The sequence below is a fragment of the Halichoerus grypus genome, chromosome 4 (genome assembly GCF_964656455.1).
Source record: "Halichoerus grypus chromosome 4, mHalGry1.hap1.1, whole genome shotgun sequence".
Classification (NCBI taxonomy): Eukaryota; Metazoa; Chordata; class Mammalia; order Carnivora; family Phocidae; genus Halichoerus; species Halichoerus grypus.
In genome coordinates this window covers 154,330,985-154,351,912 of record NC_135715.1, presented here as the reverse complement: position 1 = coordinate 154,351,912, position 20,928 = coordinate 154,330,985, and the positions used below count along the sequence as shown (strand labels likewise).

At 32.9% G+C, this 20,928-nt stretch overlaps 1 long non-coding RNA gene across 1 annotated transcript in view; it reads left to right on the top strand.

Moving 5' to 3' along the window:
* Nucleotides 1-20,928, top strand: part of LOC118525800 (uncharacterized) — a 72,973-nt gene that overhangs the window by 43,710 nt on the left and 8,335 nt on the right. The window contains exon 3 of the long non-coding RNA XR_004912317.2: nt 14,517-14,610. This is a non-coding gene — a long non-coding RNA (uncharacterized LOC118525800). The remainder of the gene's footprint in view (nt 1-14,516; nt 14,611-20,928) is intronic.

The window sequence follows — 20,928 nt, the reverse complement described above, 5'->3', positions numbered from 1 at the left end:
AAACTAAATTATAATTCAAATATTGTCCTAGGAAATAGTAAAAGGTTTTCTGTGTACACACAATATAGAAACACATGAAGCACTTTTTTTTTGTCTCAGTGGAGAAATACTGTTAGAATTCTTTTGTCTTCCGTGAATATTTTGGGGACTTAAGATAGCTCCTTTTTATGACTTAGAGCTGTGCTGCTGGGTGTCCTCATCCTGTGACTGTTTTATCGCTGCCATTGTACTGCATGATTTCCTGTCTTAGAATACAGTTATTTAGGTTCATGCCTAGTTTATCCTCTTTAATAAATTATAATCATTCTTGAAAGCAAGAATCATATCTGTATTAACTCTACACATGTCCCAAACTCTTATTCCAGGGCCCTGATACAGAGTCAATAAATAATTTAATGAAGCTATGAATTCTCATAATCATGAAATTTTATTGAATATATAATATATAGTTATGTAACTAATTATGAATAATGCAAAGATGTTACTTCAATTTAAAAGATTGAATTTACAAAATAACTTGATAAAATATTCTGTTTACTTTTCATTTACATTTATAGCTGATGATTTGCTATGAAATGCATAGAAACTTGGTGATAAATTAGTAATCTGTTAAATTATCTGCACTAGATTAAATACGGGGCTTTCTTACAATGAAGACCAACTATGGATCATGAACTATACGAATTACAATCAGGCTGTTTGCAAAGGCTATGTTGGTTAGACATTTGTATAGATCATTGAGTAGAGTAAATAGACTAAAATAGACTAAATCATTTAATTAATAAATAAATAAACACAACAAAAAGGCCCATAGAACTTAGAGAGTGAAGAGTGGTCCCAAAGGAGGCATGAAGGGCAGAGTTCTTATATCTGACTGAACTTAGCAATTGTCCAGATAGGCCCCATGCTGAGAGATGCTATTTAAATGGTCTGGGTAGGGCTCTGATTTCAATAGTTTTTAAAATCACCTGAAGTGAAAAATGAAGGGGGGGAAATCGGAGGGGGAGACGAACCATGAGAGACTATGGACTCAGAAACAAACTGAGGGTTTTAGAGGGGAGGGAGGTGGGGGGATGGGTTAGCCTGGTGATGGGTATTAAAGAGGGCACATACTGAATGGAGCACTGGGTGTTACGCAAACAATGAATCATGGAACACTACATCAAAAACTAATGATGTAATGTATGGTGATTAACATAACATTATAAAATAAAATTTAAAAAATAAATAAAATCACCTGAGTGATTCTTCTATGCAGATATATTTGAAAATCACTGGTGTAGGGGTGCCTGGGTGGCTCAGTTGTTAAGCATCTGCCTTCGGCTCAGGTCATGATCCCAGGGTCCTGGGATGGAGTCCCGCATCGGGCTCCCTGCTCGGCAGGAAGCCTGCTTCTCCCTCTCCCACTCCCCCTGCTTGTGTTCCTTCTCTCACTGTGTCTCTCTCTGTCAAATAAATAAATAAAATCTTTAAAAAAAAAGAAAATCACTGGTGTAGATTTCAGCACAGTGCAGATGATGCAGAGACTTGTTGGTGTTGCAAAGGATTTAAAATTCAACCTCAGGCAGTGGGAAGTCACTATAAGATTTTAAAGAGAGCAGCCATAAATTCTCATTTGATTGTGTGTGGAGAGTGAATTAACTGGAAGAAAGAGAAGTGGAAAACCAGTTAGAGAACTGGTTCAAAGGAGGGAAAAAAATGGCCTAGAGTAGTATGCTGGCAGAGGACAAAAAGAGAAGTATAGGGAATTAACACAGTGGCTAAGAAGTCACTCTTGCTCCATCTGTATTACCACTGTGACCTCAAGTGGTTACTTTCCTCCATTAGCCTCTGTTCATTCCTTATAAAAGGAAAATAATAATGTTAAGTTTAATGTGCAGCTATTAGGATTAAATGAGTTAACGAGTAAGATGCTTTGCAATATAGAGTGCTTATTATATATCAGCGATACCATCTTATTTAAGTGGATTGGCTTGAAAGATAATTTGGATAACAATGAAACATTGAAATAGTCATTCAACTATTATTAAGAATATTTTAAGTAAAAAAATAGTAGATGTAAAGCTTTCTCCTTTCAATTTCTGGGAGTGAGAATATTAGAGGTCTAATATTGATAATAACTGGGAGAGGCAAATTTGAGAAAAAATACATAAAATAGTAATATAAGAAAGAACTCTCATACAACAACCATTAAGCATTTTGGAATTTAAATAATGTAAAACCTCATTACATTAAATATTTTTTCTGACTTGGAATTTCTTTCACTTGACTTATATAAATTCACTATTTTTAAAAGAGCGCATGAAATAACACTGTAAGATTAAAGAAGTATTTTATTTCCAGGGAGTATGTCTGTGACCTATTCTCAAAATATATTTAAGAAATAATGATTCAAATTTATTACCTATTTAGTAAAAATGAAATTGGGTATACATTCATAATGAAACAAATGATGTCAATAATTGTTCTAATAGGCTTTTGATGAACCAAGTTATTATTTAGTGCTATATCCAGAGTCCTCAAAATATGTCTGAGTATTCACTGAATAAATAACATCTGCATTACATTAATAATAATCCAAGTTGTTTGCAGTGTTAGGTTATATTGTTCCTTTGCTTTTACCACTATCCTAGATATACATTCACCCATTTATTAATTTATCCTGTATATATTGAGGTCTTTCCGTTGTCAGGTATTATAGGCTCTAGGGAATACAACAGTGATAAAATCTTAAAAACAAACAAAAATGTTGTCAGAGTACAGGGTTTTTACCTCCTTGGTTAAATTTACTCCTAAGAATTTTATTGTTTTTGAAGCTATTATAAATCGATGTTTTTCTTTATTTCTTTTTTGGATGCTTCATCATTGGATTTCTGTATGTTGATTTTGTATCCTACCACTTTACTAAAATTGTTGATTAGTTACAACAGTTTTTTGACTTATTCTTTGGGATTTTCTATATGTAAGATCATATCATCAGCAAATAACAATGATTTTACTTCTTCCTTTCTAATTTGGATGCCTTTTTATCTCTTTGACATGCCTAACTGCTCTATCTAGGACTTCCAGGCTATATTAAATATGAGTAGTGGGAGTGGGCATTCTAGCCTTGTTCCACATCTTAGAGGAAATGCTTTCAATTGCTCTCTCTTGAGTATAATGTTAGCTGTGGGTTTGTCATATATGGCCTTGATTATGTTGAGGTATGTTCCTTCTAAACAAGGTCTGTTAAGGGTTTTTATCTTGAGAGGCTGTTGTGTTTTGTCAGATGCTTTTTCTGTCTATTGAGATGATCATGTTATCTTTCATTTTATTGATGTGATTTATTACAATTACTGATTTGTGTATGTCAGCCCAACCTTGCATCCTTGGGATAAATCCCACTTGGTCATGGTGTATAATCCTTGCTAATATTTTGTTGAGAATGTTTGCATGTACATTCATCAGGGATAGTGGTGTGCAGTTTTCTTGTGGCATCCTTATCTAGTTTTGGTATCACTTCTAGATTACATAATTTCTTGGCATATTTGTTCATAATAGCCTCTTATGATTCTGTGTTTTTCTGCAGTTATCAGTTGCAGTGTCTCTTCTTTCATTTCTAATTTTATTTATTGGCGTCTTCTCTCTTTTTTTCTTAGTCTAGTAAAGGGTTTGTCAATTTTGTTTATCTTTTCCAAGAACTAACTCTTAGTTTCATTGATCCTTTTCTTTCTTTTCCAGGTCTCTACTTTATTTATTTCTACTCTGATCCTTGTTATTTATTTCCTTCTGCTGACTTTGGGTTTAGTTTGTTCTTTTTCTAGTTTCTTGAGGCGTAAAGTCACATTGTTTATTTAAGATCTTCTTAATTTCTTAATATTTGCATTTATTGCTTACAGATTCTCTCAGAACTGCTTTTGCTTCATCCCACTATATTTGATATGTTGTATTTTCATTTGTTTCAAGGTGATTTTTTATTTTCCTTTTGATTTGTTTTCTGGCCCAGTGGCTTTTTTAAAAGTATGTTGTTTAGTTTCCACACATTTGTTGTCTTCTCACTTTTCTCTTATTGATTTCTCGTTTCATACCATTGTGATCAGAAAGAGTAGCTAGTATGATTTCAGTCTTCTTAAATTTGTTAAGATTTGTTGCCTTTCACGTGATCTATCCTGCAGAATGTTCCAGGTGTTCTTGAGAAGGATGTGTATTCTGTTGTTGGATGGAATGTTCTATATATATTAAGTCAGTTTGTTCTAAAGTGCTGTTCAATCCCAACATTTCCTTGTTGACTTTCTGTCTGGATGATCTATTCATTGCTAGTAACAGGATATTAAGTCTCTTACAATTATTGTATTTCTGTCTATTTCTCCCTTAAGATCTGTTATTATTAATTGCTTCATATATTTTGGTGTTCAGGTGTTAGGAGCATATATATTCACAATTGTTATATCTTATTGATGTGTTGACCCCCTTTTCATTATATAATGACATTCTTTGTCTTTTGTTACCCTTTTTGGCTTGATTTCTGTTCTGTCTGATACGAGCTTGGCTATGTCTGCCTTATTTTTATTTCTGTTTTGCTGGAACATCATCTTCCATCCTTTCACTTTGAACATAGTCTTCTGTAGGCAGCACACAGTTGAGTCTTGTTTTTTATTCATGTAGCCACTCTGGGACTTTTGATCAATGAGTTCAATCACTTTACCTTTAGGGTGATAATTGATATGTAATGGATTCCTGCTATTTTATCTTTTGTCTTCTGGTTATTTTGTTTCTCTATTGTTTCTCTTTCCATCTGTTTCTGTCTACCTTTGCAAGTTCGTGGTTTTCTCTAGTGATTTTCTCAGTCTCCCTCCTTTTTTTAATGTGCGGTATATCTGCTCCAGATTTTTGCTTTGGGTTTGCTATGGGGTTTACATAAAACATTTTACAGATAAAACAGTCCTTTTTCTGCTGATAACAATTTATCTCCGTTGACCGTGAAAGTTCCACCTTTTATCACCCTCTTTCATATTTTTGATGTCACAAATTATCTCTTACTATGTTGTGATTTTGTTACCAAGTTTTAGTAGCAATTAGTTATTTGTAATGTTCTTTTCCTTTAACTTTTATGCTATAGTTAAGAGTTTAATATACTATTCTAAAAAGGAGTTTTATGTACTTTGTCTTTTCATTTCAGCTTGAAGAGCTCCTTTCAACATTTCTTATAAGGCAGATTATAAGTGGTGGTCAACTCCCTCAGATTTTGTTTGTTTGGGAAAGCCTTGATTTCTCCTTCATATCTGAAGGATAACTGCCAGATAGAGTATTCTTGGTTGGCAGTTTTTATATTTCAATATTTTGAATATGTCATTGTACTCTCTCCTGGCCTGTTGAGTACTGATAGTCTAAAGGAGATACCTTCGTAGGTTACTGTCTTCTTCTTCTTTTTTTTTTTTTTTTTTTTTCCCGGACTGCCTTTAAAATTCGTTCTCTATCATTGACTTTGGGCAGATTTAGTATAATGTGTCTTGGGAAAGGTCTTTTCCTGAGATAATAAGATATTATCTTAGCTTCATGGACTTATAAATCCAGTTTCTTTTCCAGGTTTGGGAAATTCTCAACTTTTATTTCTTTAAATAGGCTGTTTGCTCCCTTCCGCTCCTCCTCCTCCCCCTCTTCTTCCTCTTCCTCCTCCTCCTTTTCTTCGTCTTCTTTCTTCTTTCTTCTTGGATACCTATTATTATGTTGGCTTTTCTAGTGGAGTCAAAAAGTTCTCATAGAGTTTCTTCATTTTTAATAAAAATCTCAGTTCTCTGCCTTCATCCTCCTAAATAATTTCTGTATTTCTATCTTTGAGTTTGCTAATTCTCCTTTGTACGATCTGCCCTATTTCCAGTGCTTTCCAATGGATTTTTCATCTCATTTATTGAGGTTTCTAGCTACAGAATTTCTGTTTGGTTCTTTTTTAGAACTTCAGTCTCTTTGGTAAAATACTCATCTGTTTGTTAACTTTATTCCTGAGATCATTGTATTACCTTTCTGAGTTTTCTTTTAACTTGTTGAATTTCTTCATAACAGCAATTTTAAATTCTTTACCAGTTAGATCACAATATTCCATGTTTTTGGGTTTGGTTGCTGGAAAATTGCCATTTTATTTTTGTGATGCCATATTACTGTGATTTTTTTCATGGTATTTAATGAGAAGTTCCTCTAGGGGCACCTGGGTGGCTCAGTTGGTTGAGCGTCTGCCTTTGGCTCAGGTCATGATCCTGGAGTCCTGGGATCGAGCCCCTCATTGGGCTCCCTGCTCAGCGGGGAGTCTGCTTCTCCCTCCCTCTGCCTCTTCCCCTGCTCGTGCTCACTCTGTCTCTCTCACTCACTCTCTCTCAAATAAATAAATAAAATCTTAAAAAAAAAAAAAAGAAAAAAGAAAAGTTCCTCTGCCACTGCATTTAAAGTAGCCAACACCTTTCTTATTTAGGCAAGGTTTTGTTTACTTTGATTCCTACAGTTCAATGGGTTAGTAGTTAGGAGCCTTCCTTTTGTTTTCCAGAAGATGACACTACAGCCTAAGTTTTCGGTTTCTGTTCTGGAACTGACTGGGTGCTAAGGGTGGGAGTACATCCTTTTTATTTATTTATTTATTTTATTTATTTTTAAATCAAATGTTAGTAGCAGAGTTGTGGAGGGGGATGAGTACTTAGTACTCAGGGCTTTGGTGTGCCCATGTCTGGTAGGGGATCCTCAAATGGGGTGTGGAGTGTTCCATAGATCTGTAGCAGGTCCTCTTGCCTTTTGGGAAGGACAGGAGGACATGCTTTCTGTCAGTTCTCTTGGTCTGCCTACTCTCCCCTCTCTTTCCCCTTTCCCTAGTCACTGCAGTCTTTCCTCAGAGAGAGAAGTGGTCCCTCCAGCTGCAGTATATACGGATTGGGAGACCCCCACTCACCACCTTTACCCTCTACCTCCTCTACCAGAAAAATCATGCTGGCTTGCTGCCTGACCAGCTGCTGCCCCCTCTGCCATGGCTGGTTGGCCACCATTTCCTTCACTCTGCCATCTCCTCCACGGTCCAGTCTACCACTTTCAGGTACACAGATGGATGAATCGCTCAAGCGTCCTCATATGCTCTATGCTTTTTTTTTTCAGTTGTAGATGTCCAACTGGTTATAAATCAAAGGGGAATAAAGAAAAACAATTCATGCCACCATGATGCTGACATCTCTCCTTACACCTTCTTTTTTTGGTTATAAGTATGTATATCTTGATGTCCTATTAGCCCCACTGTTGAGAGGGTTCTATTAATTGCCCAGTGTAATTATATTCTCTGTACTCTGCAAGGGCCTTTCAGAAAAACCTATGATAAAAGTTTGTATCAATAAATAATCATGACCATAGTTTTTTTTATGTTATGAGTGCATGTCCTAAATCAATAATAGATCTATATCAATGTCAATGGCTAATGATAAAATTAACATATGATTATCATCAGTTATCATCATATAACACAAAAAGACGTTTTTGCTAAGTGTGCATAGAAGGTTAACTCCAGTCCTTTTACATGCTGCTACTATTGTATGCAGTGTATCACCAAAAATTACCACCATCTCTTTAGTTTGCATGGTCACTGATGCTTAACTCCTTTATATCTCCTCAGCCTCACATCTAGCCAGTTAACAGGATTGTTTAATTGACCAACAAACATATCTATGATCATCTAATGATCTTCTTCCCCTTGGCCATAACTCTAGATTATTGCCATCCCTTTTCTGTATTAGCATTAAAATTTTTCCCTGGCTTCTATCTGCCTGCCTTATTCACAGCTTATTCTAAGGGAAATTGTCCTAATTTCTGGCTTTGCTCATTTTGCAAACTTGTGACCATAAGAGTTTACCCTGATGAGACTTATAGTTAATCTACCATAGCTACTCTTAAGATAGTTATGGTTTGTGTCATAAGAATGGCCATTGACTTGAAAGTAATTGTTGTTGTTAAAAGGGAAGTTAGGTTTATCACTCTCTCTCAATGTCTGTTGTCTCTTGCTATCTCACTCTCTCTTCCTCTTTCTCTGGAATCCAGACTGGATAATACTTAGTAAATAGTTCTGTTAATCCTGGGAACTGAAGCTGAAAGATGCATAAATAGAAGCTGTGAGGTACACTGCAAGACACAAATGGATCCTGATCAAAGCAGTGACACAAAATCAGAAGCTATGTGTAAAAAGAAATAATGGTATAGAAGAGTTATAGGGTATAAAAACAATCATCCAGCAAATTAAAAGAGAAAAGAAGAAGCTGATGAAAATTAGTGTATTAGAGAAGGTCTATATCCTCTTTCTACTGTGCTTTTTAGAATTGCCCATTTTCTCCTGCCTCCACAAGACCTTTCTCCATTACTGTTCATGTTCATGGTTAGCCGTGCAACTTTGCCCCTTTACTGCTGAATATTTATGTGTGCAGTTACAAAGATAACTCCCTTCCCTTTTTTGAACTAAAGGACTTTCTATTCTTTACAAACAAAGAGACGTAGCTATAACACCATAATCCAAACAGCAGGAAGGGCACCACCTTTTAATAATACCAATCTCATCATGCATGTTATTGTAAGATGACTCTAAGCACTTTGTGATATGACATGGATTGCATATCAAACCTCTCTTCTTAATGTTTTCACTCTATACTATATTCGCACTCTATTTTCTCATCCCCCTTTTTCGTCTGCTGTATTTTCATTCATTTGTCAAATGTCAAATTATGTGATACAATCTCTGGAAAGTTCTGTTCAATTCATGACAAAAAATCTGGGTTGTTTGCTTCTTTCATGTGTTCATGTATTGTTTTTCTGCTTTTCCCTTTAAAATTTATCACTTTTTTATTGTACTCTACTGTTTGCTTGTATATGTGAGGATTTGCAGAATTTTATACATGAGAATTCTAGGGGGGATATTCCTCAGACTGAGGCAGAAGGTGTAGTCAGAACCAACATTAAACTATACTTTCCTCAAGGTTATTCTCAGGATGGGACCTTTGGAAAGGAAAAGTGAATGAATAGAGCAGGAGAAAAAAAAAAAAGAATTAAAAGTAGCGTGGCATTTAAAGGTCTGTATGAAGATAGGTGGAAAAGGCTTTAACAGCTGCTAAACATTTTATTTATATTTTATTAGTAAGTCATGGTGATTATTTAATAATGACATAATTTTGTTTTATATTCTGTGTACAACTTTTCTGAAATAGCTGCTAAGTTGTTAGAACACAAATCCTAATGAAGTTATTTGTGCTTAACTAAATACAACATGGCTGCTGTACATTTCTTTTGTTTTAGGAGTGCTGGGGAAAAATAATCTTACCCAGATCCTAAGAATAACATTAAATAAGAAAGTTTAAAAACTTTTTTTTTAATCTGCTTATGAAGGATCCAAAAATTTATTCTTTTCTACTTTTTTGTGCCTTGGTTTCCTCATTCCTATTTCCTTATTTCTACTTCACCTTGTTTTATTCTATTTACAACTATTTATTTCTTCTTTTGTTTGGCAAGGTATAGGACATTTGACAAGCCCGAGACTCCATCTTTTGAGAGATCTTTGCCACTTGTCTAGTATGCTTTGTCATCCAACTCTGTTCTAAAGTGGTCTCATTGAAACTCTGGATTATGTTGTAATAAAATGTACCAGAAGGATTAAAACCCATTCGATGCAAAGCTCTATTAAATGCAACATAAACAACCATAATTTGTACTCTACTACTCTATGTTAAGTCACACTGGGTTTCATTTTGGGTTCTGTTGCGTAAAGATTATTTTTTTCCTCAGAATAAAACTTGAAAAAAAAAAAGAGTAAAAGGGAAAATGCACCAGTCTAGACTATTCATGTAGAAAAGGCTTAAATTATTACTGATTTTCTAAACAGCACTTATTTGAAAAGCATGCACATTTTATCGAACTATTTTAATGAGTTCACTTAAGTACAGTCTCACTCTTCGTTGCTCTATTTTATGATCTAGGTCACACCACACAGTATGGAACACATTTTCTGAATTAATGTACATTGCCAAGAAATTGAAGACAGCAGTTTATAGGAAGCAAAGAATATTATATCAGATGCTTTTTTATTAGAGTACATTGTCTTCTAATACTGTTATACTTACTTGGTATTCTGTGTCATAGACTCCCAATCTGTATATTTTATTGAGGATAGTTTATGCTGTAATTGCCTAACTTTTCAGTAAACCATGATTTCACATGCAAAAATTAAATTTAATATAAATTTATTTACAATTATTAAGCCATAAATAACATTACTGCTACTTCTTGGAAACAGTCCTGAATTAAAAAGGTCTTTTAATGCATTTCTCCTCCATAGCATTAATCTGTTTTAAAGCAATAACACTGACAATGTTGCCGTAATAATGAAAGCATTTCCATTTGTGTTCAAATGATAGGATTCCTAAGCATATCTTCAAAATCACCAAAATGAGGACTCATTCCTATTGTCTAAAATACTAAGTATTAACCTCTCAATTCTAATCTACTGTTTTTATAAAAAAGATGTAATTTCTCTGATGACAATTTTTTGTTTAAATACATGGAAAATAAATGATTTAAATCGAAATATGTGAACAATTTTTATCCATGTAATTTACAAAAAAAATCATTTTTGTTTAATGTTCTCCTTTTGGTTAAATTTAGACTTTATACTTAATTCCGTGTGTTACTAAATTTGAGTGTCTACCTTTTAAAAAGACAATGAGTTGTAAAATATGTTCTCATTAATTTTACCTTGAGATTCTAAAGCAGTTTGCTATAAAATTTAATAATCATTTCCCAAAAAAATTGCAGTTTCTAAAATAGCATGACTAGCATATTTGGAAAATGTATTAGGATGAGTGTGCTTTTGAAGTATAAACCGTTTGTCACCACTGTGCATCTGGAGAAAAACCCTCTGCCATATTGATGGGCAACATCATAACATAAGCACAGTAACAACAGATTCTGATACAACCAGATGTAATATTGTACTTTCATTGCCCATTCATTTATTCACACACAGAGTTGGCTTTTTTGCAGTCTTTTTCCATTTATTCAGACACCCAGTAAACCATCCTCAATCTTCCCTGTTTCAAATGGCTTTCTACTTCATTGAAAAAATTGAAGCAATCATGAAAGCTAGATGTATTATTTATTCAGTATAATAACTAAACAGTAGTGGTTGAAACGGGTCATTGTCTCCTCCCTAAACTCAGAGGGAAATAATGCAGTCCTTCACCATTAAGTGCGTCATTAACTCGAGAATTTTCATATATGCTCTTTACCAATTTGTGGAGGTTTCCCACTATTCTTAATGTACCAACAGTTTTGATCACTAATAGATGTTTTTTAAAATTTTTCAAATACTTTCTCTACATCTACTGAAATGATAATTTGGTCCCTCTTCTATTGTTAATATAGTAAATTACATTGGTTGATTTTAAATGCTAATCCAATTTAAAATATTGGATAAATCCTTCTTGGTCATGACATATATTATTTATATATTATTAGAATTTATTTGCTAATATAATAAGGATTATGTTGTCTATATTCATAAAGGATATTATCTAGAATTTTTTTGTGTTTGTGTCATTTCCTTACTAGGTTTTCTTAATGATTATGCTAGCCTCATAATACAAGTTAGGCAATATGATTTCTCTTCCTCTATTCACTGAAATATTTTATGTAAATTGGGGAGGGATGTTTCTTCTTTCACTTTTGTTAGAATTTAGCAGTTAAACCATTTGGACCTGGATATTCTTTTGGGGAGTTTGACAACAAGTTGAATTTTTTTATTAGTTATATGCTATATTCATTTCTTCTTGTGTCAGTTTTGATAAATTGCATTTTTTAAATGAATTTACCCATTTTATTTAAGTAGTTGAATTGGTTGCTTTTGTTATTATTTTTATTATTTTTTAATTTTTATTGCATTGTGATTAAGATATTGCATCATTTCTACTTTGTGGAATTTATTGATATTTTCTTTATGTTCTAATACATGATCAATTTCTATGAGCCCTATGTTTTCTTGAGATTGAATTATATTCTCTAATATTGGGTATTAAGTGCTGGTATATTTTATACGATCTATGATCTTTTTATAATGTCTTTTACATTCTGCTTATTCTTTTTCTCTTGATTTTTGTTGGACTGATAGCGTGTTAAATTCTTCTCTATATATATTTCTTTCTGTTCTTCTCTTTCGTGTACTTTTTTATTTATTAAGTTCATTTTGTTTATTTTTTTGCACTTTTGTGTAGATGGTCAAAACTGTTATATATTTACTATGAGTGTGGCTTTTAGAATTTCAAGTTGTTCTTTATCAATATGTTTAATATTTGGGGTCTGAATTCTGCCTTCTCTAGTATCAGAATAGCAGTGCCTCCTTTATTTTCTTTCTCTGTGATGGTGTAATATTCTTATCCTTTAAATTTTAGTCTTTCAGAGTCACTTTGCTTTAGGCATGCCCCTTGAATACAGTATTGACATGGGTTTTACTTTGTGAGTTAATTTATAGTTTTTTGTTTGCTTTGTAAGTGTCAGTTTACATTCACATCTATTGATACAACATATGTGTGGTTTTAATTACATCATAGAGTGTTTGTTCTGATAATTTTGGCCTTCATGTTATATATACTCTTTCTCTGTGGTTTGTTTTCTTTGTTCCAGTGTATTGCTCTGGTATTTAGGAAGTATATATTTTTATTCTACTGGCTATGTTTATACTAATGACATTATATAGTATTCTTGTCCTTTTCCCCTGCTTAAACTTTTAACTTTGGGTTTTTTAGCTATAAAAATATCTCTGGTCTCTGCTATGGATTGAAATATTCACTCTCCAAATTCACACACTGAGGCCACAAATCCCAGTGTGATGATATTTGGAGATGAGGCCTTTGGGAGATAGTCTTACATAAGGTCATGAGGGTAGGTTCTTCAATGATGGGATTAATGCCCTTATAAAAAGAGACCCCACAGAGCTGTCTCTCCCTCTGCAACATAAGGACATAGCAAGAAGGTGACTGTCTGCATCCAGGAAGAGAGCTCTCACCAGATACCAACCCTGCTGGCACCTTAATCTCAGAGTTCCAGCCTCCAGAACTTTAAGAAAATAAATTTCTGTTGCTTAAGCCATCCACTTTATGGTATTTTGTTATGGCACCCCAAGCTAACAGAGAGACTCTCATATGCCCATGTAAAAATCCCTGAGCTTATTCTATTTCCACCTTCCTTCTCTCTTCCACATTTTTAGTTGTATTCTTTATGCCTTATCAATATGTGTATCAGTTTATACATTGGTTATCACCTTTGTTCCATTTAGTCTTTGATCTATAACTAAATATATTCAATGCATACATTTTTGATAAAATGTCCAATATCATCTCTTGGTTAGCTGCAGCTCATTTTCTAGTAGATTTCTCAGGAGGATTCTAAATACAGTGCTCCTTGGGTTCTTGCATGTTCCATAGTTTCCTAAAGACAAGATCCTTAAAGGGAAATTGGCTATTTGTAAAATCTTTGGTCATTCTTCTCTGTAATTGAATTCCTTGTTGATTTGCATTGCCTGTTCCTCCAGAATCAAGAAATCAGACACCAATCAGGTTTTGTTCCCTTTTGATAATAAATATGGTCTTTTTGCTTGAAGGCTCCAAACACTTTTTCCTTTATCCTTTATTGTCTAACAGTTTTGATAGGACTCATCTTAAAGTTGAAGTTTTTAGGTTAATGTTCACTGATACATAAGCTCTTTCAATGCGCAGATGCAGATATACCTTTATTTCTGGTATGCTTTTTATAGATTATAGTGTACATACTGTTCTTTTCCATTGTTTAGCTTTCGTTTTGTTTTGTTTTTCACAGTCTAAATATATATATAAATGTGTGTTTGCATGTGGTTTGTGTCTGTGCATGGTGTGTGTGTAGATAGAGGACCAAGAGGACAAAAAATTAGAGAAATAAAAACAATCGGAGAGAAAACGTTAGATAAAAAAAAAGATATTCAAAGTCAGTTTTACTATATTTGAAAATTATTATGTAGGATGTCTAATTCATATTTTTAGTTTGGGAGTTTTGCTTTGCTTTGTGGTTTGCTTTTTTTTTGTCAGGGTAAATTTTTATCATCTTTTTTTTTTTTTTTCCCTAACCATGCATTCAACAATTCCAGTCCAACATCCCAAGTTTCATTCTAGGCTTCTCCCTTTCCTTATTTCTAACTTTTTTTCCCAAATCATGGACAACCTGGTTCTCATTGCTTAAAATATATTTACTAATTTGTTCAACCCTAGTATAATCCTAGTATAAGCATGATGAACATAGCAGAGAGACCTAAATGTTGATCTCAGAAAATTAGTCTAGAGCCTAGATTCAACTGTGAACAATAAACTGATACAGAAATATGGTGAGGGTATCAACTATGTATTCTTACCCAGGATTGGGGCAGCCATGAACATAAGTGTGAATAACTAGAATTTGATACTGTATTTGTTTTCAAATATTATCTAGCTTGATTGTGATTTATTTCCTCTTAGGAAAATGGAGACCCAAAGTTTGTTTGGCTCCATTCCCAGGACTCAGAATTTGCGCACACTTGCCTCACACATTTCTGTGGCAGAATTTCCTAAGGTAATTTCCAGAGAACATAGTGACTCCTTTGTTTGTTTTTAATTTGTTTTGTTTTGTTTTGTTTTTGAGGATGCTCTATATAAATAACTAAATGTGATTAAGAAAACATTTAACTTCTAGATTCTGGTATACATTTCTAGAAATTATTTGACCTTATTTTTTTTTAATGTAAATCTCATCAAGATTGCTTCCGGTCAGTTCTTTGGAGCACACTTAGGAAAACAATTGGGTAAATTCTAAGCCAATAAGAAATTGTAGATTTACTGTAACCCTTTTTCAAGAGATAAGAAATATAAAAAGGCTTGTTGAGAACAATATGATTAGCACCAGGTTTGTACAGGGAAACACCTTCTTGGGTGGGCTTAGCATAGATACAATGCATTCCCCAGTAAAATTTGTCCTCTTTAGTGAAGACACATTGGACTTATAATTTGTTGAAATTAATCTCTCTCAAATCTAAAAGCCAGTGTTTAGAAGGGTATTCATTTTCATAAACTGGGCATAATGTTTCCAAAGATGGAATTTCTCAGGAATAGTATAAGCTCTGAGTCCCTCCGCGGAATCAAAGTTACCAAAGCAACTGCATTAAGTAACTTGAGTATAGAGGATAGAGATTTGAAACATATTATTTGACTGCTTTTCTTCCACCATAATTTTAAGGCCAAAATAAAGGGTGGCATTATGAAATCTGTAAACCTTCTTTTGAGATAAAATAAAAGTCATAATTTTAAAAAAGAATATTAAGTAGATTATTAAAAGAAGATGGGCATTCTAATTTAGTTAGTCTACCATTTTCCCTGCTGCTCTGCAGATTTCAGTCTTAATTTTGACTCTAAAAGGCTTTAGTAAATTTTCATTTGCAGAATTATGTGTTAGTACTGTGAATTGTCATATAGAAGCACTGTTCAGAGTTGCCTTATTTCGTATGCAGATTTTAAATGACTTTGTGACTTGTTAATTTATTTACCAAATGAATGGCAGTAAAATACATGCTTATAAATTCGGACCTACATAAATTCAAATGAGGTGTGGAAATAAATTATATATTATAAATTATATTTAAATTTATATTTAAAAGTAAATTATAATTTAAATTATAAATCATATGTAGGATTCAGTTGGTTTCATAGAAAAGAATAGTCATGTCTGTCTATCCAAAAGAGTAGCTTAATAATGTCCACATAACTTGAAAATTTGTGAGGGACAAAAAAAAGGAAAAGAAGGAGAGATTGAGTGAGAGATTGAGAGGGAAGAAGGGAGATTTTACATCTGCCAAGGCACTCACCCAGCACTGTGATGCTTCTTGAGGAACACGAAGCAACTGACTTCTAGCCACATACTATTGCATCACACACCTTGAATCATTTAAAAACTCCTGTTTAAAACTTATGCAGTGAAATTTCAAAACCTGATGTAAACAATGGTAAGAATCAGTGAAGTTTCGTTATTTATTTCCTCTTTGCATTCAGTGAATCCATATGATTAAATAAGCGGAAAGGCAAACAACTAACATAAATATATATATTAACTACAGCAGTATTGTTATTAGAGTCTTCCTCTATCTATATAAAAATCCAACTTGTGTGTGTGTGTGTGTGTGTGTGTGTTTGAACCTGTATGCATACAGATCTTGGGTATTGCAGGGAAAGAGAGCTGGGTTATGAATCCTAACTCTCCCATTCTGGCTGCATATCCTTGATAAATTCACCAGTACTTAACACCACCATTTCCACATTTTACATCAAAGTGTTGCAGAACATCCTCTCAACAAATATATTTTTATACAGGAACCAGCTCATACACCAATGTGCAAAAGCAGAATGTATGCATCTTTTTTCAACTCCTGTACCGTGATGTCGCATTGGCAGGTTGAAAGCAGCCTTGGTGGAAGTATTCACATCCCGAAAACCAAGACCTATCACTTCCCTCTGCCCACACAGTTTTAATAGCACACAACTGAATGGTTCATAATATGTACACAATGAATAGTAGTTCTGTAACTATTATTCAAACACTTACCGAGTAGCTATATCTAGACTCCTTTATAAATAATGAATCTATACAAACATTTTAGAGATTTTGAGTAAAGGTAACCCTAATTTGAGGTTTGAAGATCAGTAATATGTAGCAATAAAAATAACAACAAAAATTTGGAAATCCTGAATATTTAAATGAAATAACGTTCAGTGGTTCTCTCAATATATACACATACATTTATATAAATTAGACATTTTTCCTAGGGCTTTGTGATTAATATAATTTATTGCATTGGTATCTCATTCTAAATGATTTGCTCTACTTATGCTTTCTTTTAGAATTCACCTGTTCATGATTTCACCTTTCTATGTATATTTTGTTAGTTGTGTGCATCTTCCTTTGGAGTCTATTATTTTATGCTATCCTCAAAATAAAATTCTCTAAAATCTTAAAACACAAAATAAAACATATTTTAATGTCACATTAGAGTGCTTTTTTCAGGGCAGAAATACAAAGTGAATCAATTTCTGTAGCTGCAATTGACAGGGCAATACTCTAGTTTCCCATTAAGTCCAATCCTATAATGATGATAACATTTTTTTTTTACCTTTGCTTTGTATCATGCTGTGAATTTCAATAGAAATTCTGGTTCCAAATGCACTTAATGGATTTTTTTCCTGCAACATATGCATTTAGTTATGAGTGAGTAACTATATACTAGCTTTCAAAGAAGGATAAATATTGTAGATTATTATTATTATTTCAGTGAATTGTGTGAATTGTACTTGGAGGTAGAATCAGAAGTGCAGTGAAAGTACACAAAAGAAAAAATAAGTCAAGTAAAATAAATAAGACTGTGCAAAGTAAGGTCCTTTCCTCATGAAAGGAAAATGTTCCTTTTCCTGTGTTTTTCTCTGTTGTTAAAAAATAAGTTGCTGATATCTATGTGTGCTTGCCATTAAATGCCTTTCTTATACATTCTCTTTCCTTGGCCACATTTGTTGTTTTTCCATATTTTCCACAACATAGGAATCATTTGTTAGCTTTAAATGAAAAGTTTGCAAGGGCAATGCTAATTTGTCTAGATTTGTGAGAACTTGGATCTGCAGTAAAAGTGCTATTGCTGCAAATAGGTGGGTGCAATCAATATAAGGGTACACTTTCACCCAAAAAAGTAATTATAAAGCATTTTGGAAAGTGGTTTTACTATATTTTGATAATTACATTTGACCTCCTTGACCTCCTGATCAGAAAGTTTTAGAGTAGGCAAATATCTCTATCTCAATGAATACTGTTGAAATAAATGTCAAGCTGGATTCAGTCTTTGAAACCATTTCTTTTGCTTTGCATTTCTTAATCCAGTTAAGCTAGTTTTCAAGTAAAGGAGTCATTATATACTTAAATATTTGATCTTGCAAAAGATTATATAAAACTTTCTGCTTTCATCCTGATAAAGAAACTAATGCTGGATTAGCCCTTCCACCATAAACAACAGAAAATTGAATAAAATACACAAAAATTACTAGTTTTATACATTGTCTAATAGAGAGCACATGATTGTAATTTTAATGTATAATATATAAAGCAGATCACTATTTGCCAATAGCCAGATGAGGGGAAGAGAATTGACTTCACAGGAATATAGGGAAATTTTATAGGAAGATAAACATGTTCTATATCACTTTGTTGGTTGTTACACAACTATGTATATTAGTCACAATGATAAATTATACATGTAAAATTGGATAACTTTATTGCCTGCAAATTATATTTTGATGAAATGATATAAAACCATTGATCATAGACCTAAATGTAAAGAGTCAAACCTATATTGTATCTAGAATAATACATTTGGAAAAATCATCCTGGTTTTGCAATAATAATTTTGTGTGACAAGCAGACACAAATGCACTCTAGGTAAAAATTAAAAGTAATTTTTAAATTGAATTTTATCAAAAATAGATTCCTGCTCTTCAAAATATTTAAGAAAATGAAAACACAACTCTTCAGCTGAAAGAAAAGAAATACACATGTAATATATACATATATTATACATATATATCCATATCTATATTCATCTCTTTATTTGAATAGGATAAAGCACTTTTATCTTTCAAAAAGAATTTATACCACAATTGTAAAACAAAGATCTTATGTTTAAAATAGAGAAAGAATGGAACAGACATTTCAAAAAAGGTAAATATGAAGAGCCAATAAACAAAAATAAAATTAAATGGCTCAATAATTTTAGTCATCAAGGAAATGCAAATTAAGCCATAATTAGATGTTATTAGGAACCCTCTAGAATGACTAAAATAAAAAAGACTGGTACTACCAAGTGTTGGGGAAAATCAAACACCAAAATTTATGCCAGGAGTTTAAAATAATAGAACCACTTTGTAAAACCTTTGGCAGTTTCTTATTAATTTAAACATACAATTTCCAGATGATCTAGGTATTTATACAAGAGAAGTGAAAACCTATATCTACACAAAGACCCTTACTGAAATATTCATAGAAACTTATAATATCCCAAACCTGGAAAAACAATTCCATATATCCCAATATCTTTGTTATGGGTGTTTATATATGACTATGTTTTTGACAATAGAATGTGAAGAGATGTGCTGTCTGTCTCTTTCATACCATTGTTGTTAGGTGCATTGCCCACCATCTATTTGTTGTTTCACTTCTTCACCAGGGAAGCTTCAGGTAATGAAAAGAAGAGATTTTCATAGAGAATTTAAGAAATCTCCAGATGGCCTCCCTTGAGTCTTTATCTGAATACTCATTGGTGCTAATTTATAAGGAAATTACCTGAAGCCAAAGAAAAAAATAACCCAAAAACAGCAGAGGGAACAATACTCAGAGCTCACTCATGATTTCAAATAGCCCATGTTGCTCTCAGCCAGAGTGGGAAGCTTATAATTCACGGGGCTTACACTACAGTAATAACAAGAGTATTGTCTCAATAGTGGGAAAAAGAAATCCTAAAATAAAGTCTATGGTGATTCTGCCATAAGAAAGCTTAAAAAAATCCTATAAGATCAATCTCTTTCCAAGTAATTTACCTACATCCAAGTAAACATTTAAGGGATATTTATAGGAATATACAAATATCCTGCAACAAACAAGATAAATTCAAAATATCTGGCTTCCAATATAAAATAATATCATATGCAATGAAGTAGAAACATGACCCACAAGGAGAAGGAAATAAATCTAAAATGATCCAAAACAAGACACACACACACACACACACACACACACACACACACACACTCTGCTAAGATTAGTGATCAAGGACATAAAAATCTATTACAACTATATATATTTAAGAAGGTAGGGAAAATATTGAGTACATTAAATATGGGTATGGAAGATATAAAAATATTGTACTTCCAGAGATAAAAACTTTTATTTATAAGATAAATAATACAATGATAGGTGGGATTAATTTGAGGCTAAAAGGAGTAAGAAAAGTTTAGTGAATTGAAGACATTGCAAATGAAACTATTCAAAATAAAAGTCAGAGAGAAAAAGCAGGAAAATAAAACAGTTTAGTGAACCATAAGAAAACTGAAAACAGCCTAATATATGTGATATATCCTGGAGTATTCAAGGAAATAGGGTGCTGAAAGAATATTTGAAGAAATCATTACCCAAAAATTTCCTAATTTGATGAAAACTATAAACCCTCATATTAAAAATCTCAATCAATGCAGCCAGAATAAATTAAACATTCCACAGGGAAAAACAAAAAGAATAATTACAGCATCAAAAATGCAGGTCAAAAGACAGTGGAGCTACACTTTTAAACTACTTTAAAGAAAAACAAACAGAGTCAATATTGAATTCTATAGCTAGCAAAAATATCTTTCAAACATGATGGTGAAATAAAGACTTTTTCAGACATACATAAGGTGAAACAATCACCGGCAGACCTGAACTACAAGAAATGTTAAAGAGAATCCTCAGGAAAAGAAAAAGCCCACTCAGATTGAAGTCTGAATCTACAGAAAGGAATAAAGCTCACTGAGAAAAAGTAACTCTCTGGGTAAATATAAATGACCGTTGTCATTTTAAAAATTATCTTCAAAAAACAAGTAACTGTTAAAACAAAAACAAAAATATTAACAATATATTGTGAGATTTATAACATATGTGGAAGTAAAATATGTTACAATAACACAAAAGGCAGTAGGGGGAAACAACTGTACTGTCAGAACATAACATACAGTTCTTACAACATATGTGATATATTATTAGTTGAAAATAGAATGTAAGTTAAAGTCATATACATATAAACTCTAAAACAGTCATTTTACCTATAATGAAAAA